Below are 20,554 nucleotides of genomic sequence, written 5' to 3' on the forward strand. Positions count from 1 at the left end.
GATCCCAGGAACAACATCAGAGCTCTCTGTCCAGAAGAGTGCAGTGCTAGGAACAGCTAAGATACTGCGCAGAACCCTCAAACTCCCAGGCCTCTGGTAGAGGACCCGAGGTTGAGGAAGACACATACCACCCATAGGGGTGAGAGGGGAATTTATTTATTTATATACATACACACACACACACCCACCCCCCCACCCACACCCACCCCTATTTTTATTTATTCATGGGCACACATACTGCATACATTATGTGGAAACATCAAAAAACAAAATGAAAAACGGCACAGTTCAAAGGAATCAATCCACACATTCAAATTATGAGTACATGAAATTAACATACAAGTCCAAAATGGGTTTAAGAATAAAGGAAGGAGATGAAAGAAGATGAGACTGTCTGGAATGACAAAGCTTGGCACAGTTCTGCCCACTAGTTTATATTTCTGCCATATCTATATTTTATTTCCAGGAATTCCTCCATCCACCCTAATTGTTAATTATTAGCCTTACTTTGGTCAAAACATCATTCAACCAACTTTCCAACTACTCCGAACCAAAAAAAGCCATCTTTTAACAGTGGGGAATATGGCCGTGACCACCATCGTAGCAATACAAAATATCCCTTGTGCAATCCCTTTCTCGTACTTACATAATAAATGCTCAATTTTATTAAATAGAAGTACTGAAATTATGGACTAAGTTAGTCCACTTTCCCAACCTTAGTTCATTACACTGAGTTCTTCAAGCCATATAGACCATATCCTTAGGCAACTCCGCAGAACGTGCCCGATTTAAGAACTGGATGAGGTCATGTTGAGCTGTCTGCTTGAAGCCCAGTGCCTTTGATGCAACATACTGAGCTAGCTGAAGCCATGTGATAAGGTGTTAGCAGATTTCCTCCTCAGTGCTCACTGATGAAAGCGATATTTAAATTGATTTTCCATCTAAATTTCAGATTACTGTAATTAATGGTTGTGTCAGTTTTATCCATTGTAGGATTGTATTACACACTTCTGAGCATAGCTTCTTTGTGGTATTACTTACACTATAAAAATGAAGTGGGAAAAAGTTTAGAAGAAGGAGACTTTCTATTTGTGAGGAAAGTTAAAAATCTAGTTTTCATTTCTGATCTGCTCACAGATCTGATGACTCAATTCAAAAATACCTAAATCAGTATATTGTACAGAACTTTTAGAACCACCACCACCCCCGCCCCTCCTGGGAAGCATCACTGAATCTGAGTCCACCATAAAAGTTACTGGCAATTAGAAGAGACCACTTGGCCCTAGGAACAGACTACGCACAGAAGTATTTTCCCAAGAGCGCTGCTAGCACCACCACTGTCATCTGTAAACGCCATTTGCAGATGTAATCCAAAATGCTACATTCCTGTTTCCCTTTAAGGGTGACAGAATGTTGCAATGATCTCCATTTGCCACAAAGCTCCCTCACTTTCTCAGTGCTGACATCAATGGTCTCTGAACGTAAGTAGCTGTGTTGGTATCCTGCCAGACCTCTTTCAACGCAGCAGTGCAGAAGCAGGATATTAATACAGAAGAGATATTACATAGCTGTGCCTTTCATTTTATCAGACTACTGCAGATGAATCTCATTTTGGAGTAAAAAGGTATGTTGCATGGGCAACCTGCCGTCAATTCCTTCTCCACTCAAACATCCCCTAAGGAACAGTCCAAAGCAGAGGGGAAGGAGGGTTGGTAGTGGACCACCCATAAGGGGACGCATCTCAAAGAACTGCAGCAACCACAGAAAGCGAGTAACCTCTTCTTCTTCTTCAAGTAGTATCCTTGGGGTGTTTCACTTCAGGTGACTTCCAAGCAGTACCCCAGACGGAGGAGGGAGCTTTAAAAGAGAGAGTCCAGAACTGAATACGAAGTACTGCATCAGATCTGACAGCTTGGATCAGGGCAGAACATCTGAAACCCATGTAGCGGCCCTATACGTTTCAGATGCTGGCATGTTCTTCAGTAACACCATATACGTAGTCTGTGATCTGGCTGAATGTACTATCACCCTTTGGGGAGGGGGGGGGGAATGAATGCCCACAGCATTATAACAACTGATAATACATCCAGTTATTCATCTCATTAGTCTCTGAATAGAGATCACATGGATCTACCCATGAAGAAAACGAAGAGCTTAGATGACTTCTTAAATAGCTTGGCCCTATCTAAGTAGAAGGCCAACACCCTTCTAATATACAGAGTATGTAAACAGGACTCCTGTAGAGAACTACGTGGTTTGGGGAAAAACACTGGTAGATGATGAGACTGATTGAGGTGGAACACAAAAAGAACCCTAGGTAAGAATTTAGGGTGTGGATGTAAAGAGCCATTCTCTTTAAAAAACACCATAAAGCAAGGGGATCTGTCTTTGAGGCTCCCATCTCCCTGACCCTATGGGCCAATGTGATAGCTACTAAAAAGGCTGTCTTCATAGATAAACCAATGGGAACCTATTCCCTGTTTCATCTGAGTGGAGCTCTCACAAGGTAATTAAGTATCAGGTTATGTCCCAGGTTCGAGTAGGGTTTCTAATCTGTGGATAGAGATTCCCCAAACCTTTAATAAGCCTAAAGGATAACAAGTGAGCAAATACGGAGAATCTTTCTACCGGAATATAAAAGGCTGCTACTGCAGCCAAATGGACTTTACGTGAACTAAGTGATAACCCTGATTTATTTAGGTCCAACAGATAATCCAGAATGACTGAAAGTGGCACTAAATCAAGCAAGAGGCAGTGACTACCAAGACCAAAGGAAGAATTTCTGCAGGTAAGTCGTGCGGGTTGATCCCTTACTATTCAGTAACAACATTTGTACTTCTGTGGAGCAGGAGGTATCTAACCCTGTGAACAATCAAGGTGCCCTGAGGTGGAGAACTACTAGGCTGGAATGAAGTACACAACCCACATTCTGTGTCAGATGACAAACAGTGGTTTCTTGAGCTGTCCATTGGCTGTGAGGGTACTGAGATGGGCACTCCATTCCAAGAGTGATGCAGCTGTAGTTAAAGTCACTAATGTGGCTGTGTGACAGAAAGGAACACTGAGTTGATCCTTCCACGAGTCTCTCACACGTAGAGGAACTGTTTCCAGTCTGTCCAAGGTGTATTTGAGGGAAAAATAAGTCATTCTGAGCCAACTCTGGAAGCTGTGGAGAGAAAGCTTCGGATGATCTGTCACAAAGGTGCAAGCTGCCATGTGTCCCAGGAACTGAAGAGAATTCTTTATTGTGGTTCAAGAGCTTCCTTGAATCGTCCATACCAGACCTGACCATGTTACAAATCTCTCTAAGAGAAGGTAGGCTCTAGCTTCCAGCAAGCCCAGATATGGCCCTGTCATAAACAGATAGCTAAGGGTTAATGTTTCTTTTCCCTGTAAAGGGTTAACAAAGGGAACCAAACACCTGACCAGAGGACCAATCAGGAAACCGGATTTTTCAAAGTGAGGGAGGGAATTCTGTTTCTGGGTTTTACCGCTGTTTGTTTTCTCCCAGCTATGAGGGAAAGAGCTTCTCTTTTTTTTCTATCTCCAAGCTTCTTTCTACCCTCCCCGTGTTCCCAGTTGTAAGTACAAAGGTAGCAAACAATAGGCTTTATATTGGTTTGTTTGTATTTACATTGTGGAGTTTGCTGGAATGTTTTAAATGGTGATATCTTGTTGAATCAGACTGTTATTCATATTCTTATAAGCAATAGCTGTATTTGTCATCTTGATGCAGAGTTTATATTCTATGTTTGTCTTTTCTTTTATATAAAGTTTCTTTTTAAGACTTGTTTGAGTTTTCTCTCTGGGTAGGTTAAGGAGCAAGGGGAAGGGATTCTCTTTGTGATTAGATCTACAGAGGTAGCTCGGCAGCACCACGGAGGTTGGTGGAGGGGGAAAAGAGAGATAGGATCATCTCTGTTTCCTTGTATTTGGGGTGTGTCCTCTTGGGAATAGGAGACATGCTTCTTGGTATTGTGATGTAAAGAGATTGCAGTCAGCTCTCTCAAGTTAGCCAGAGAGAAAGTCTGGGTGGGAGAGGGAGGGGAAGGAAGTGAGTATTCCCTTGCGGTAGACCAGAGCTTCTGGGTTTGGGGGTCCCCAGGGAAGAGGGTTGGGGAGACCCGGGAGAGTTGATCAGGTACTCCGAATCCTGATTGGTGGCAGCGAGATCAGATCCAAGCTGGTAATAAGCTTGGGGGAGGTTCATGCTAAGCACCCAGATTTTGGACGTTAAGGTCCAGATTTGGGACAGGAGCCTTATTACAGGCCCTATAAACTGTATCTTCATGTGGGTTCATGTGGAGTTTTTTACATTCAGCTGCTGCAGACCCAACTCCCAGAACAGAGCAAGGGCTGTCTAGGTAAAAGAGAGCACTGCTTCATAGGAACAGCCCTAGAGGAGCCAGTCATTCTGGTACAGGAAGACTAGGATCATTTCTTGTCTGATGTAAGCAGTCACCACTGCCAGAACTTTTGAGAATGCCTCTGGGGTCAATGAAAGGCTAAAGGGAAGCCTCGGGTAATGGAAATGATCCTGACCGATAATGAAGCATGGGTATTTCCTGTGCAATGGGTGTATTACTATATGGAAATAGGCATTTTGTAGGTGCAGGGCTTAAAAATCCATCTCCTTTCCGTAGTGAAGGAATTATAGCTGCCAGAATTAGCATCCTGAACTTCTGAGACTTTACAAACTTGCTTAGAAGTCTTAGATCAGTCTCCACCCTCCATCTTTCTTTGAGACAAGGAAATACATTGAGTAAAATCCCTTGCCCTTGTGAGGAGCAGCAACTGGTTCTGAAGCTTCTGACTGAAGGAGAGTTCACTTATCGTCTCAATAAAAGCTCAAGCGAGATCCCTGAAGATGGATGGGGAAAGGGAGTGACACAAAATGGATGGCATAGCCAAATGTCATCACCTCTGTGACCCACATGTCTGTAGCAATCCATCTTCAAGAATGCTGGAAATAGGCAAAGCAGTTTCCCAAGACGGAGAGGAGAGCTAATGGAAACAACTGTAAATCCAGAGGTGTGACAGAATTCAAACTCTGGATCAACCTATCACAACTGTTGCTTTGAAGGTGGCTGGGTGATCATGGAGGATGGTTAGACAACTCTCTCTCTCTGAAATCCATGTCTCTTTCTGGGAAGGTTCAGTGGATCTATGGAACCTGGAAAACTGAGCAGGGTGTTATATCTTGTCAGTCTGTGACCTACTAAACCTTTTCTCATTTGTAGGTGCAGATATGCCCAGAGACCATAAAGTAGCCCTAGAGTCATTTAGACTGTGCGAAGACTCATCCCATGGTTTCCAAGAACAGTATATGACTGTTGAAGAGGAGGTCCTCCATGGTGTACTGTATTTCTCTCCAAAACCCCAAAAGATGTAGCCGTGATGCCCTGCACGGAACCACTGCCAGGCAGATGGACCGGGCAGTAGTGTTTGCAGCATCTAAGGATGCTTGAAGAGCAGTTCTGGCCATCAGTTGGCCCCTTGAGATGAAGTGGAATTGCTCCCTATACTCTTGTGGCAGATGTTCAACCAAAGCTGTGCATCTGTTATAATTTATAAAATTATATATCCCAATAACCACCTGATACGGCCATAATCATACTTTATTTTACACAAGTGCTGCACGGCTACAGTCATTGGAGCTTTATTCTTATTTACACTTATGTCCCTTTACACCACCCAGGCAGAATACAAGGGGCCTTTAAAATGAGTGTCAATTACAACTGCGCCTGATTTCAGGTTGCTTTACACTGAAATCAGGCGCAGTTGTAATTGTGATTTAACTGTGTGTGTTAAATGGGCCTGAGTGTAAATGACAATCATGCTCATTAATGTTAATAAAGAATCATATCCTTTGATGGAAAGTTCTATAGAACTGTACAGCACTAGCTTATTACTACTAGAAACTGCACACATGCACTTGTTTGGTCTGGTTGGTCACAACTGGTAATAAGCACTTTTACTCATGCTTAAAAGATATGTGCCACATCACGTAAATTCTGTGTCAGTACTATTATTAATGAATAAAGCCAAAATTCTTGAAATCGAGTTTTTAGCTGGAGAAAGCTAAAAATGCTTTGGACTCAATTCTTTGACTGCTGAAGCACACTACTGAAGTAAAGGAAGGTTTGCACGGCAGGGTGCACCATTTTATGTCACTGCACCCAATTTAACAAGAAATCTTGCATACTGTTCGTAAGTCCATCCATAAAACATTGCCATAAAGCCACTTTCCTTTTAACTAGGCTGACAAATACATGTAACAACACAGAAAACAGCAGTTCTATCCACTCCAAATAATAGTATTTGGGTAACATGGTGATGATACAAAAGTTTGTGTAAATGTCACTTGCAGACATTTATAAAAATTTAGCCAAGTACTTTAACCAACTTTAACCTAGGCTTCAGAACCTGAACTTCAGCTCAAGCCTGCAGGTCTATTCAGCTATTTTTAGCACCACAGAATGAGACCCGTGAGCCCAACTCTGTAGATTCGGGCTTTAAGATTCACTTCAACAGGTTTACCCCTCCTACCCGCGGTGGTAGTGTCTGCATGCATCACTATAATAGCCCACCCTGTGTTGCGTAAGGAGGGGTAATGCCTAGCTAATGAGAATTTATTCAATCGTGCCTAGATTTAATGTCTGAAAAGCTTTGTAACATGGTGCTAGAAAAGGAAGCTAGGCATGTTTTGGTATCAACTTCGCAACACGCCTGACCTTACAGGGTGCTGAGCGCCCTCAACTCCCATTCATTTCAATAAGGGCTGGGAGCACTCAGCACTTCAAAGAAATGGCCTCAATATCCTTGAGACTTCATAGTTCAATAAATTATTAATGCTAATTAATAGGACTTCCTTTACAAGGAAACCGTTTTAAGTTCCTGCCTGAGAGGGCACATGAGCTATTGACATCTTGTCAGAGTTCCGCTTTGCTTTAGTTCTTCCCTTGACAGAGAATATCTTTTTCAAACGGGAACTTAATTATCAACGGCCTATTGCAGCCTTCCATACAAGCAAAAGTGTGTCCCATCATGTGTCACTGACATGCATTTTCTTTCTTTTTCCAATCTCTTCAGCCACAGTGAATGTCGATAGTTTCTTCAGCTGTCCTATAATCTTATACATAGAATCCACGTATCTATCACTACTTGGGCAAACTCCAGAAAAGAAACATCTCAGGGTTAATCTCAATATTATGGCATCAAAATTAGGCGCCCAATCCTATGAACAGCTGAGTGCCTCACGCCAGGTACTAAGTGCCCTCAAAAGCCATGGCAGAAGTCAATAGCACGTCCACCCATCCCCACAAAGATTTGTGGACCAGCTTAGCTCATAAGTAGAGCCCCGCGCGGCGATACAATTTGTATCCGCATCTGATCCACGATCTGCAGACATGGTCCACGGATGCAGATTTGCAAGACTCCAGATATAAAATTTGGGTCCGCATCCATCTGTGGCCCACAAATATACCCTTTGGATATAAAGCAGATCTCTTCAGATGTGCAGGGTTCTACTCATAAGCAAGCATTCTTAAGAACTACTATGTGCTGACTCTACAGAAAAGACCTATCTAGCACTGTAAAAATGATATTTAGGTAATGTTACTAGAAACACTTAAATAGTAATAATGGCAGCATACCTGATGAAATACTGACAACTATAAAGAGAAGATGGTAGTTATTGTCTATGTTTTACTAACTGTAACTAATGCAAAAAGATACAGATTACTTTTCCTATTCTGAGACAGTGTATGTCAACAAAACCATATAACAACGAAATCCCTCATAAGGTAAGAGCACAGAGGTGGAAAAATAATTTTGATCATACTGAATTAGTTAGATAGGCCTGGGTTTTTAGTCAGTCATACTACGTCTGACACTCATGGCACCAATCCAAATCATCTCACAGTCCAACAGACTTCCTAAATCCTCCAGCACTTAAAGCTTATGTCCTCGCTTTTTTTAAGATCGGCAAAAAAAAATCAAAAAAAAAAAAAAACACCCACCATTATTCTGACCAAGTAATACCAGCTTTGTTAGCTTCATAAAGGAACTTAATTTCAGAGAAGAAGCCAAGATACGGAATTAGTTCAGGTGCTGGCGTAGAGACAGAAAATTGGAACCATCAAAATTTGTGAAGAGAATGTCATCAACATAGCTGCAGTAGATCTTCGTCCTCCTTTATTGTAGTTTCTTAGTGCTAATCACTCCCTTGTTGAAAGGACAGATGGACGTGACTTCAATACACTGGAAAAATCTGGTTTAATTGGAGTGTTTGTGGAGTGAAGTACTACTCTGTGTGAGCAAGGGTATCAACCACATGGTCCTTTAAAAGAGCCTATCCAGGAAACCAGCACCGCTGTTACTAGAAATGCCTTTAATACTAAGAATAGCACTCAAGTGGGACAAAGTAACATTTCTAATGTTGTGATGACCTTTCAAAAGCCAAGACATTGGTCCTGGATTCTCCTTAACACTAAGGGCCCTTTATACCATTCTGGCAGTGTGAAGGGGCCTAAAAGTGGAGATATATTACAGTTACTCAATTGAAGACCCCCTTTACACCGCCAGTGTGGTATAAAGGGCCCTCAACGTAAATGAGAATGAGGCCCACTGGGTTTCAGCACTACAGGATTTAGGTGCACTAATTGGACCATGGAACTATGTGATTGGTGGTCCGGCTAACAATTGCTCTATGACTAAAACTCAAGGCCCATGTGGCCAATTTGGCACTATCAAAATCACATTGGTTTCCTTTGCTCCAATCTTTTCAAGAATTGAGGAGAACAGAGGTATATTATTGGTGGTGGAGAATAAGAGTGAACAGAGTTCACTGTGCTCTGACTATCTCCAACTGGCAAACAGTGCTCCTGGAGGCAGGTTAGAGCAACCCTCCAGAGTAAATAACTCTTAGACAGCCCTGAGCAGAAGCTGGAACCAGCAAAGACTCTGGCTCTGGCTCTCACAAATGAGGTAGTGTTGGAAAGCAGTAACAATGTACTCACAAGTCACTTCATTAAGTCCAAGCAATAGGAAGCAAATAGTTAAAGACACCATAAAACTTACACAGGCCACCTGAAAAACATGAACACATTCTGCTTCAGTAGCAGTTTACAAGCACTTTTCATCAACATAAGTAAGTAGGGGGGGAAAGAGCAGGGCAGTGGAGAATCAAGCCAAATATTCCCATCAAGGGCTTGATTATTCCCATTCTAGTTGACAGAAAAACTTCCATTGACTTAAATAACGCCAGATGAAGTCCCAAGTACTAAACAATGCATTTCGCTATAAATGACCGTAAAACACAGTGGAGTTGGAGGGAGGAATATGGAAGGGACGATGGCCCATCTCTCTTCAGAAAAGACAGATCTAAAGCTAATGAAGAAGGATGACACTCAGGAAAGTAGACTGCCAGGGAAGAGAGGAGCAGCAGAAAGAGGGAAAATAATTCTGTCTAGGTCAGCCACCATTTGCCTGCTTGACAGATGAAAAAAAACATGCAACATCTGATCTACTGTAAAATTTCTTTTCGCTTCAGGTCAGTCACATTAGCAGCTGTAGGATGGATTTCAGTTCAGGAGATGCTGATGTAAAAGATGCTCTTCTAAATGAGTCTAAGCCAGCCACACAGCTCTTAGTTCTAAATAGAAAGGATGGTCTAATGGATAGGGAGCTAAATTGCAACTCAAGAGACTTGGATTCAAATTCCCTAGTCAGCCACAGACTTCCTGTATTAAATTAGATGACTTGCCCAGTTTATGCTGTTCCTCAGTTCCCCATCTGTAAAATGGGGATAATATTTACCTATCTCACAGGCGTACTGAGGATAAAATTCACTAACATGTAGCTACTGTGATGAGGGCCATATAGATACCATAAGATAATAATGCTGTTCTGATTTTGTTTTGTTTTTTTAAAGGGAGAGCGCTCTCTAAAATTTCTCCTGTTCTGGGAGAGCTCTCGATTTATCTCATTTGTCTCAAACACTGGAAGTAGCAGTCCTCTGCTTTCATGGTTCCTGTGAAGTTGGCAAAGAGACAAAACACTCCCCTCTCCTCTCCACAGTTCTGTTGAATATCCCTCAGAGATTACTTTTATCATCCATCTGTCCATAGTTGTGTTTATCCACTGAGCCTGAACAATGGATACCCTTCCCCCTATCTGAGATGGTAGTGTTATTCTGGTGCTCTGCAGCTATTCTGTTATTTGAGGGGCATTTTCCATGCCCCCAAAAAATTAACAATCATCCCCTACCGATGGGTCAACAGTATCCTTGGCTAAAGCTGGCACAGTTCTGACTACCTTGGGAGATTTCATAGAGAGCAGCTTATTCTTCTGAACCTTACTATATTTCTTGGTTGCCTGTTTCCCTGAGCATTTGCAAAGGTATGCCTATTCTCCTCTCACACAGCCTCATCTGCAGCCATTATGCAAGGCAATGACAGGTTCCTTTTCAATCTCTCTTTTGCTCTCTTTTTTTTTTTTTTTTTTTTGAACAAGCTGGAGAGTATTTCCCATTTGCTGCGCATTGGCTCTGACTATTCCAATTTGCTGTTCTAGGATCTTAATCGCTTTGGTTCAAAGTTTCCAGGTGGAAAAAACTTAACCTGGATATTCTTCCCCTATTGTTCAGAGTTCTCCCTCTTTGAGAGATGAGCTTCTGGACACAGATAAATTCCTTACTTTTTAAAAAAAAAATATTTTATTATTTTGTGCTGCTTCAATACTTTTTTGGGGGTGCGCTCCAGGGAGCCAGATGAAGAAATATGCCCCTGCAAAGATTTTCCTTCCTTTTATGTATGTGGTCCCAGTGCTTCATCTATATCAGAATCCACTGAAGTTTTGGACAGACAGATCGCGCTCACATTGGAGGCTGCAGCTGTCGTGGGAAGATGAAGGGAAGAAAAGAATTGCCGTTAGCGAGGGTACAACTGACACTAGCACGGAAACTGCAATTGCAGAATTTAAATGTGTGTTATATATTTCCACGTTCCAGATTTGCTCTTAACGGCTAGCTAATACCTATTGCAAAGATGTGTGGCACTTTTCAATCCCCTTTGAAAACCGGACATGGATTATAAATAGGACAGGGCATTTTGCACTTGTTATTGAAGGTGACAGCTGCTGTGCTTCACCTCCAGCTTTTATTACTGATTGCTTCTATGCCACAGCAAAAGCCTTGTTACCATGTTCCATTACAGAGGAGGCTGACCTTAGACATTGCTGCTCCCCGGTATTTATTCTTACCTGCCTCTAGACCTCCCTGCCTGCAAATAAAATATTCCTCTCCTTTGCTATAGGGATGGCAGCAGAGCATGTCAAGTCAAACATCCTCTTGAATTTATGCCTGTTTTCTTACCTCTTTCGGCCATTTTAGATGCTGTCAGTCAAGAAGCCAAGCACACTGAGGGAAATTTGAAACGCTGTTAAAGCACTTCCCCCCCAAAGCCAAATAAATTACAGTACTTATGAACGATACACTATACTTACACCCTGCAGCCAGAGTGACTTCAAGCAGAAATTATCTCCACAGAACATTAGGAGCTCTGAAAGCCCCACCTATTGCACACTCCACGGGAGAAGAACTTTGGCTGCCAAGTAACGGACAGGTTCTTTCCATAGGCTCAGCCCATGACAGACAGATCTTAAGACTGCCCTAGTACCAGCTATTGCGTTCACTGGTGAATGTGACCCCAATACAGAAAAAGCTGTCCATCAAAAGTAATACTTATTGCCTATGTATTTAGATTTATACAAATGCCAACAAATAGCATCTCTACCCATGCACTCTAAAGCCCTCTCAAGTTGGCCATTCAACAAAATTACTACCCAAACAGAACTGAAGTGTAGCAAAACTATGCTATATAAACTACTGCCAGTAAGAGAGACAACTCACATGCTTAAATCCCCTGAATGTAATTCCCAACCCTGCACACCCCCTTTTTAAATGCCTGAGGTTAAAAACAAAAAGCTCTTCAAATCTGGGCCAACTCAGAGCAGCTTTGATCTTTCCTTCCCAACCACGGTCATCATTACATTCAGCATCCTTAACATTGAGTCCTTTCACAGAACCATCGGGAAGACCACTGGCAGCATCAGTTTGTGGCTGCTGTGTAGGAATTCCTAAATGCTATGCAACTCTGGATTATAGACCCCATTAGATACCCAATTGACAGGCATACCCCACACCCATTAGTCCACAAACAAATGTCCTGTTGAACTGTCCATTTGTACTGGTCATTGCTGATGGCAACAAGGATAGACAATGCAGACTACCGAAATAGGAAACAGCTATTCCATAAACATGATGGTTGTACGGGATGTATAGATGGTGTTCACAACTGTGGTGTCAAGAATCGTAACAAGATCCTCATGTCCTACAACTGCCCGTCTTCCCTACCCCTTCAGCATTTACTGGACTCACCTCCAAAGCCTATAGTCTCTACTTTATGTGTACAGAGAGGGTCTGAGAGAAGAGACTGTGAAAAGCTGTCCCCCCACTACCCTTCCATCTTTTTCTGTAAGCAGGCTACAGGTGTCACAGAAGAGGATTGACACAGATTTTTCAATTACCTTGGGGAGTGAGGGGAAGCACTCATATCTAAAACAGGGAAGGTAGCTCGGATGCAGAGCAAAGCACATCACAGTGAACTTGTGAAAGTCAAGGTGTATGGCACTCTGAGCGGGAAACATCCAGAAAGTTTGGACACTCAATACCGGGAATGGAATTTCCACAAGCATCACTGACATTTGGTTTGGAAACTCCGTTGTCCAAGTGCCCAAAACCAGGTTCCCAAATCATCTGCAGACCACTCAGATAGGGGCCCTTTGAAAATTCCCTTGAGTACGACTCACCCACAGACACAAAGAACCAGCGGCAGGGGCAAGAAGAGAACCCTGGTATCCTTCCAGTCTTCTGATCTATCCACGGGAGCTCACTGAATTTTATACATAGTACAACATCCACCTCACCAATAAGAATGATCTGAAATTTAGACCTGGATCCTGTAAGACACCCACTGCCTTGCAAACTGCATAGTCATTTATTATCTCTGTGCAAAGTGAGAGCAAAATACTACCAGTTGGATTTGGCAGGGTTCTTTACAAACAAGCAAGCACTCCTCACACATGTGATGGGAGTTGTGTGAGTAAAGCAGCTACATCTTTTCTTCTACACAATAATTATTGTAAAACACTCTGAGCTCCTTATATAAGAGGTACTATAAAATATAAAATGCTGTTTTGGTGTTGGGTTCCCCACCCCCATTTATTGTGTTTCAGCAGCATCTAAAATAAAACCTGCAAACACTGCTAAAATGGATTAGAACACCAGCTCTTTTCACTGCAGCATCTACACAACTTTGTGTCCTTTGCTGCAAGCTGATTTATAATTTCTTATAACACTCCTTCATACATCACAACAGACATTCCTATGATTGTCAGGTATCAGAGGGGTAGCCGTGTTAGTCTGGATCTGTAAAAGCAGCAAAGAATCCTGTGGCACCTTATAGTCTGTGTCTGTTAGTCTATAAGGTGCCACAGGATTCTTTGCTGCTATTCCTATGATTATCGTCATATATCCTACACCACAGAGGACAGGAAGACTGCCAGTGATGCAAAGATGTGCTTGGTCTGTAGTGGCAATTCTCAAATCTTTGCACTGGTGACCCCTTTCACATAGCAAGCCTCTGAATGAGACACCCCGTTTTAAATTTAAAACACTTTTTAATATATTTAACACCATTATAAATGCTGGAGGCAAAGCGGGGTTTGGGGTGGAGGCGGACAGCTTGCGACCCACCATGTAATTACCTCACAACCCCCTGAGGGGTCCCGACCCCCAGTCTGAGAACCCCTGTTTTACAGATATCAAAAGCACTGCTTTTCAAAGGCTTAGTCCTGCTCCCACTGAAGTTAATGGAGAAATTCAAATTGACTTCAATGGAGCAGAATTTAGCCACAAGTACACACCAACAATTATTCAAGAACCTGCTGAAACAGAGTCTCAGTAGACCTTATCTCTAATTTACTACCATCAAAATATGTCATTAGTCACCAAATACTGATTACTGTTGGCACATACTGACTTTTTAAATGCCATTTGTTCTACACATCCTGTAGTAAATTAGAAATGTATGTTTTCTCCCTCTCTCTCACACAGACACACACACACACACAATGTAGGAGTATATTATATACTTTATCATTACCAGTTTCCTGTCTAGGCTACAACAAGATGACAGATCTGACAAGTCCACCTTAATGTTCTCTCCCATAGTCATTCAGGTTAGCTTATCTATAAAATACATTTTTGATAAGATACTGTGAAGAGGAATTGCACTTAACATCACAAGTTCCTAAGAAGGGTGGTTCTACTGTACAGATTAGGTACATGTTAACTACATATACATCAAGCTGAAAAAAAAACAAAAAACCTCTCTCTGCCTTGTGACAAAGTTCCTCCTCTACCTTGGTGGGTCCTGCACTTATTGGCAGCTTTGCTCACCTCAGTGATCTCCCCCCACAGTCTGGATCAACTCCTCCTGTGTCTGATCAGGAGTTGGGAGGTTTGGGGGGAACCCAGGCCCGCCCTCTACTCCGGGTTCCAGCCCAGGGCCCTGTGGATTTGCAGCTGTCTATAGTGCCTCTTGTAACAGCTGCATGACAGCTACAACTCCCTGGGCTACTTCCCCATGGCCTCCTCCAAACACCTTCTTTAACCTCACAACAGGACCCCTTCCTCCTGGTGTCTGATAACGCTTGTACTCCTTAGTCCTCCAGCAGCATACTTCTCACTCTCAGCTCCTCACACGAACTTCCTCTCCTCTGGCTCCTCCTCATCTGACTGGAGAGAAGCTCCTTTTAAAACCCAGGTGCCCTGATTAGCCTGCCTTGATTGGCTGCAGGTGTTCTAATCAGCCTGTCTGCCTTAATTGGTTCTAGCAAGTTCCTGACTACTCTAATGCAGACCCTGCTCTGGTCACTCAGGGAACAGAAAACTACTCACCCAGTGACCAGTATATTTGCCCTCTACGAGACTCCTGCACCCCACTGGCCTGGGTCTGTCACAGCCTCTGTATTGACGTGAAATCACTGGCAAAGGTCTGTATTCATTTTAAATAATATAGGGCCTAATTTTGCTTTTATACACAACAATGTAACTTCATTAACTTGAGCCAAGTTACTCCTGATTTACACCTTCTGAGAGGAGGATCAGGTTCATACTTTATAAACAAAAATAGGCCCTGATTCTTCCAGCATCTATAAATAGATTGTACTTGGTTCCTCGCTAGTGTCTAGACCATATATATATGCTAATGAATCTGCTCCTGCCTGAAAACTACCAATTTATCTCAATCAGTAGAGCATGTGCATTTAGATGTAAAGGTCAATCCCTCCAAGCAACTCACCAAGGAGTACTGTTGCAAGTAGTCCCATGGAACTCAAGGACAGCACTCATATCTGCAAAGTTACTCCTGCGCATACATGTCTGCAAAGTTACTCCTGTGCAGAATCAGGTGCATAAACAACATTGGAAACAGTGTGCCGCAAGGAAAAAAGTACTCTGTGTAGATAAATATCTAACAGTGCAAAGCTCAGAAATCAGACTGTGTGTACCCACCCCACCAATCTTTGATACTATGTCAAAATATCCTTTAAAAGAAGTTTCACCATAGTCATGTAGAAGACATGACTTGTTTGGCACCTCTCCCAAAATAAACATTTAAATTAGATTTGTTTGTTGTCTTATTTACTATGTGCACTAAATCTAGTTATTCCAATAAATAACTAAAAAAATAATGCAAAACCACCCACTTAAGTCTTGAATCTTGTAAAAGGAAAACAAATTTTTAAAAAATTATGCTCTCAGTTCATCTGCCCAGACTCAGATCCAACATGGCCAAAGCAAGTCAGAATTGCAATTGTAGGCAAAGTCCAGCTCAGCCCCAGGATGGAGCCGCCCAGTGGACACAAAATCTTTGGGACACCTGACTCTGGTGAGCATGGGTGAATTACAATTGTTCAAAGCCTCATAACTCAGTCATTATTTGGGAAGATTTTTCTCGGGGATGGCAAAAGAGGTACATTCTGACACACAGGCCACTCCCTCACCTCTGCCAAATTTTAAGTTCCCGCTCCAAAGTATGGGGGTACAAGAGCTGTTCAAATACAAGATCACCAATGCTTTTTTACCATGAGTACAACACATTTTTCCTGAGCCTTGTTTTCAGAAACAACTGAACTGTTTTGATTGAAGTTTTCCAGTAAATTTCAGCCTGATGCACATGCACAGCATGGAAGATTTCATCCCAAATAAGTAAAGGTCATACTCAACTGAGAACATGCCCATTAAGCAACCTTAATAATAGGTGGTACTAGCAGCCATGTCTACAACATAAAACATTCCAAGAGGCAACTTGAAGGAAAAGGGAATGCAATGGGCAAAATGATTTCAAGGACCAAATTCTGGTCCCAATTACTCCAAAATAAATGGAGTTACTCTGGATTTATAACTGGTGTAACTCATAACAGAATCCAGCCAAAGCATTTTACTTTATTATGACATAGTCTTTTGGGCCTGTTATATTTCAAGCTTATCCAGAAAGTCTGCTGTCCTCTCAAATGCTGACTCCAATCTTTCACTACTATTAATTTTTACTACATATATACACAGTCCCTACAGCCACATTGGTGTGAAAGAGGTGCGCCTGGAGAGAGAAGCAAGACATAGGGCCTGACTCATTCACACTATTGTAACCTCAGTGATTAAATCTAGAGAAGAATCAGGCCCACGGGCCTATCACTGAGGAAGTTGCAGCTCATGAGGCCAGATTGTCAGCTAGTGTAAATCAGTCTCACTCTACTGAAGTCAATAAAGCTATGCTGATTTACACCAGCTGAGGATGTAACCCCATGGCTTTGTCATGTCATCATATTTACATTATGGTAGCACCCACGAGCCCTAATTAGGATCGGAATTCTGTACTGCATGAACACCTAGGGTCACATAGTCCATTCCAAAGATCCATGCTACGCTACTTTCGTATGCTTCTAATTGGTCTTTCTTTGAAACAGATCCAGAAACTACAATATCTGCAGAATGCAGCTGTTTGTTTGCTCCATCAGTCTGGAACAAGGGAGTTCGTTATTCCCATCGCCTGTGAAGTGCAGTAGCAGCCAATATATCAAAGGATATAATGCAAAGTCAAATATTAGTATATAATACATACCTTCATCATCCAGCCCCTAATTACTTGATAGGCTTGTCAGTTGCAGTTCACCACAGCAAATTTGCTCTCTCCCCTTTGGTTTAGTGAACCTTTCACTGCCTTTAGAAATGCTGCTAGTTCCATCCATCTATTTTGGATGACATGTTAGACTCCCACACACACTTTGCTCCCTTTTTTGGAGGTGGGGTAGAGACAGGGATGCATTGTACATGTTATCTTCTCCTTCCTCTTCCCTCCCAGTATCTAGGGTGACCAGATGTCCCATTTTTATAGGGACAGTCCCGTTTTTGGGGACTTTTTCTTATATAGGCGCCTATTGACTCCCACCCCATCCCGTTTTTTCACAGTTGCTATAGGTAACCCTACCAGTATCAACTGGAAAGTCTTTTGCAGGTGGCCTAGTGCTTATTGGTCTGCCAAATTTGCTTATTTTGTTGTGTATCAGTTCTAGACAGTTTCTCTTTTGTATTATGTTCATTTTTTCCCCTCATCAGGCATAAGATGCTTTGACTTTCAATGCCTAATTTACGTTTGAAAATGGAACTTACGCTCCTAAGTCACTTCAGTGTTTTTGAACCCACCATGCCTTAAAAATATTATCTCTGGAGTAAACATTTTTGAAGGTGTTAAATCAATCTTCTTATTTATATTAAGAAGGACTGCATCCTACAAAATTCAGAGTATGTGACTGCAGATCTAAATAAAAGATGTCTTTGTGTAAGCTACCGCATTATGTTACTAAATAAAAGAATACACTTGACTTGTTTATTGATAGTAGAACACGGGTTGCTTGCTCTCTCGATAGGCCCCATCACTACAGTATTGAGCTTCTTCCCTGAATTAGAAATCAAGTGTTTAAGCTACAACAAAGCCACCCTACGTATCTACAAATTACATTACAAAAAAAAAACAGGTCCTGCCTCAAAGTGTTCAAAGAAAAATACCGTCAACAAAAGATAAACAGTGCAACTAACACAGTATTACCTCAAATAAATTAATTCTTTTGAAATTACATACAAAAGAATTGAGAGCAGAAGAAACAAATGGAGGAGGAGGGAAAGTAAGTTCTATTTTGACAGACATACACCATTTTCCAAATCACTGTTAATCAGTTATTATAATAAACACATAGCATAACATTGCTAGAAAGGTGTAACCTCAACATTGCAGGTTTCTTAGATCTGTCCGGCTTTCTGGTATATTCTGAGGCACTTACCCAATAACGGATTCATCTTCTGAGTACCCCTCTAATGAATTCTTATCATTGAAAGCCCATGCCCTCAATAACAGCACCAGTGACTTGCACCATCCTTCACATAAGAACTCTGCTCAGCACTACAAAAGTGGTGATTGCGACTATCAAAAGTGTCAACGAAAATCATTCAAAGATTGACCAAAGACAGACGAGTCAGCTTCCAAGTTCAAAATGATGTAGAAATTCCACCATCTTATAAATAACAAACACAATGACTTTTTGAGGGTCATGAAAAATACAGCTAGTTGTTCCCCTCCTTCAGGAATAGCTTTGTTAGGTAAAGCACAAGGGGGAGTAGACTGCGTAAAAACACTTGTTATGCTTCAGCATCCGTTTAATCTGGGAAGGTTGTGGTTGGAAAGCTCCAACTCCACCAACTTCCTGCTATAAATGGATTTTATTCCACACCTTCAGGACGAACAAAACCAGGCAATGGAAAAGCAGACTGACTTTTTGGCAGGAAGGAACTGTGCAAACACAAATTCAATAATCCAAGTAAACAATCACCTCCTCCAAAAGTAAACAATTATGTAGTGAAGAACTTCAGACCACTTTAGTTATTAAAAAACTTTGTCTTTCAGTTAAAGGCCTCTGCAGCCAACCTGAGATTTGCAGGCTAAGATTCTGACCGGTAAATCTATAATACTCTCTAACACAGGGGTGGGCAAACTATGGCCTGGCCTGCGAGCTCCCTCTGGGGAGCAGAGTGCTGGGGCGGGGGCCACACCACATGGCTCAGCCCCACTCCGGCACCTACATGCTCCAATGGGAGCTGCAAGGGCAGTGCCTGCGGATGGGGCAGCGTGCAGAGCAGCCTGGCTACACCTCTGCGTAGGAGCCGTACAATGGACATACCACTGTTTCCGAGAACTGCTTGAGGTAAGTGCCACTCAAAGTCTGCACTCCATAGCCTCTCCCCATGCCCCAACCCCCTGCCCCAGCCTGGATCCCCCTCCCGCTTTCCAAACCTCTTGATCCAAGCATGGAGCATCCTCCTACACCCTAAACTCTTAGCCCCAGCCCCACCCCAGAGCCCGCACTCCCAGCTGGAACCTGCACCCTGCCCCCCCATCCTCCTCCGAGCCCCTCAGTCCCAGTCCGGAGCACCCTCTGGCACTCCAAACCTCTCATCCCCGCCCCACCTCAGAGCCCGCACTCCCAGCCGGAACCTGCATCCCTGCCCAGGCCCTGATCCCCCTCCTGCCCTCTGAACCCTTCAGTCCCAGTCCAGAGCACCCTCCTACACCCCAAACTCCTCATCCCCAGCCCCACCCCAGAGCCCACACCCCTAACCAGAGCCCTCAGCCCCTCCTACACCCCAATCCCAATTTTGTGAGCATTCATGGCCTGCCATACAATTTCTATTCCCAGATGTGACCCTCAGGCCAAAAAGTTTGCCCACCCCTGCTCTAACAGCCCTGACTCTTCAGTAGATCATATAAGGATCTCAAGACTTCTTCCTATTGATTCCAAATTCCTGTTGACACTGATGGGCACGTCTACACTTACCGGTAGATCGGCCCTGCTCCCATCAATTTGTGGACTCCACCTCCCCGAGATGGGTAAGGGAAATCAACAGGAGATGCTCTCCCCTTGACACAGAGCAGTGTAGCCATTGCGGTAGGTGGATCTAACTACGTCAACTTCTGTTACGTTATTCACGTAACTGAAGTTGCGTAAGTTAAATCAATTTACCGCAGTAATGTAGACCAGCCCAATAGGAGCACAATTGAATCCAAGGGAATTAGTGAAGTGGGATTATCGCTAATGTTCCTTTTCCAACTGTCCATATTTAAAACCCAGTTCTGCAGTCTCACCCAGTTCCATTCCCTCATTATATTAACCCCTTCATTGATTCATCCCTTCCCTCTTAATTCATTCCAAATGCCACATTCTTTATCACATCCTCACCACCACTCACTATTTTCCTCTTATCTTCCCACCCTTTTCTCCTTCACCATTCGAAACACACACTTCATGATTTTCGGGGGGGTGGGGTTCCCCACACACTCTGGCTTTCACATTTTGCTAGGTGAAGCTCAAACACACACAC

The 20,554-nt window shown here is 42.7% G+C and overlaps 1 protein-coding gene across 4 annotated transcripts in view; it reads right to left on the reverse strand.

The window, feature by feature from the left end:
* The window catches only part of CA10 (carbonic anhydrase 10), a 326,283-nt gene that overhangs the window by 278,353 nt on the left and 27,376 nt on the right, over window positions 1–20,554 (reverse strand). Inside the window, exon 1 of one of the 4 annotated variants that reach the window (XM_032774519.2) lies at window positions 12,871–12,895. The exons of the other annotated variants lie outside the window; for them this stretch is intronic. The gene's annotated coding sequence lies outside the window, so the exon portion shown is untranslated. Of the gene's footprint in view, window positions 1–12,870; window positions 12,896–20,554 lie in introns of those variants that run through there. 4 annotated transcript variants of the gene reach the window in all.

This window comes from Chelonoidis abingdonii, chromosome 13, assembly GCF_003597395.2.
Source record: "Chelonoidis abingdonii isolate Lonesome George chromosome 13, CheloAbing_2.0, whole genome shotgun sequence".
NCBI classification, from domain to species: Eukaryota; Metazoa; Chordata; order Testudines; family Testudinidae; genus Chelonoidis; species Chelonoidis abingdonii.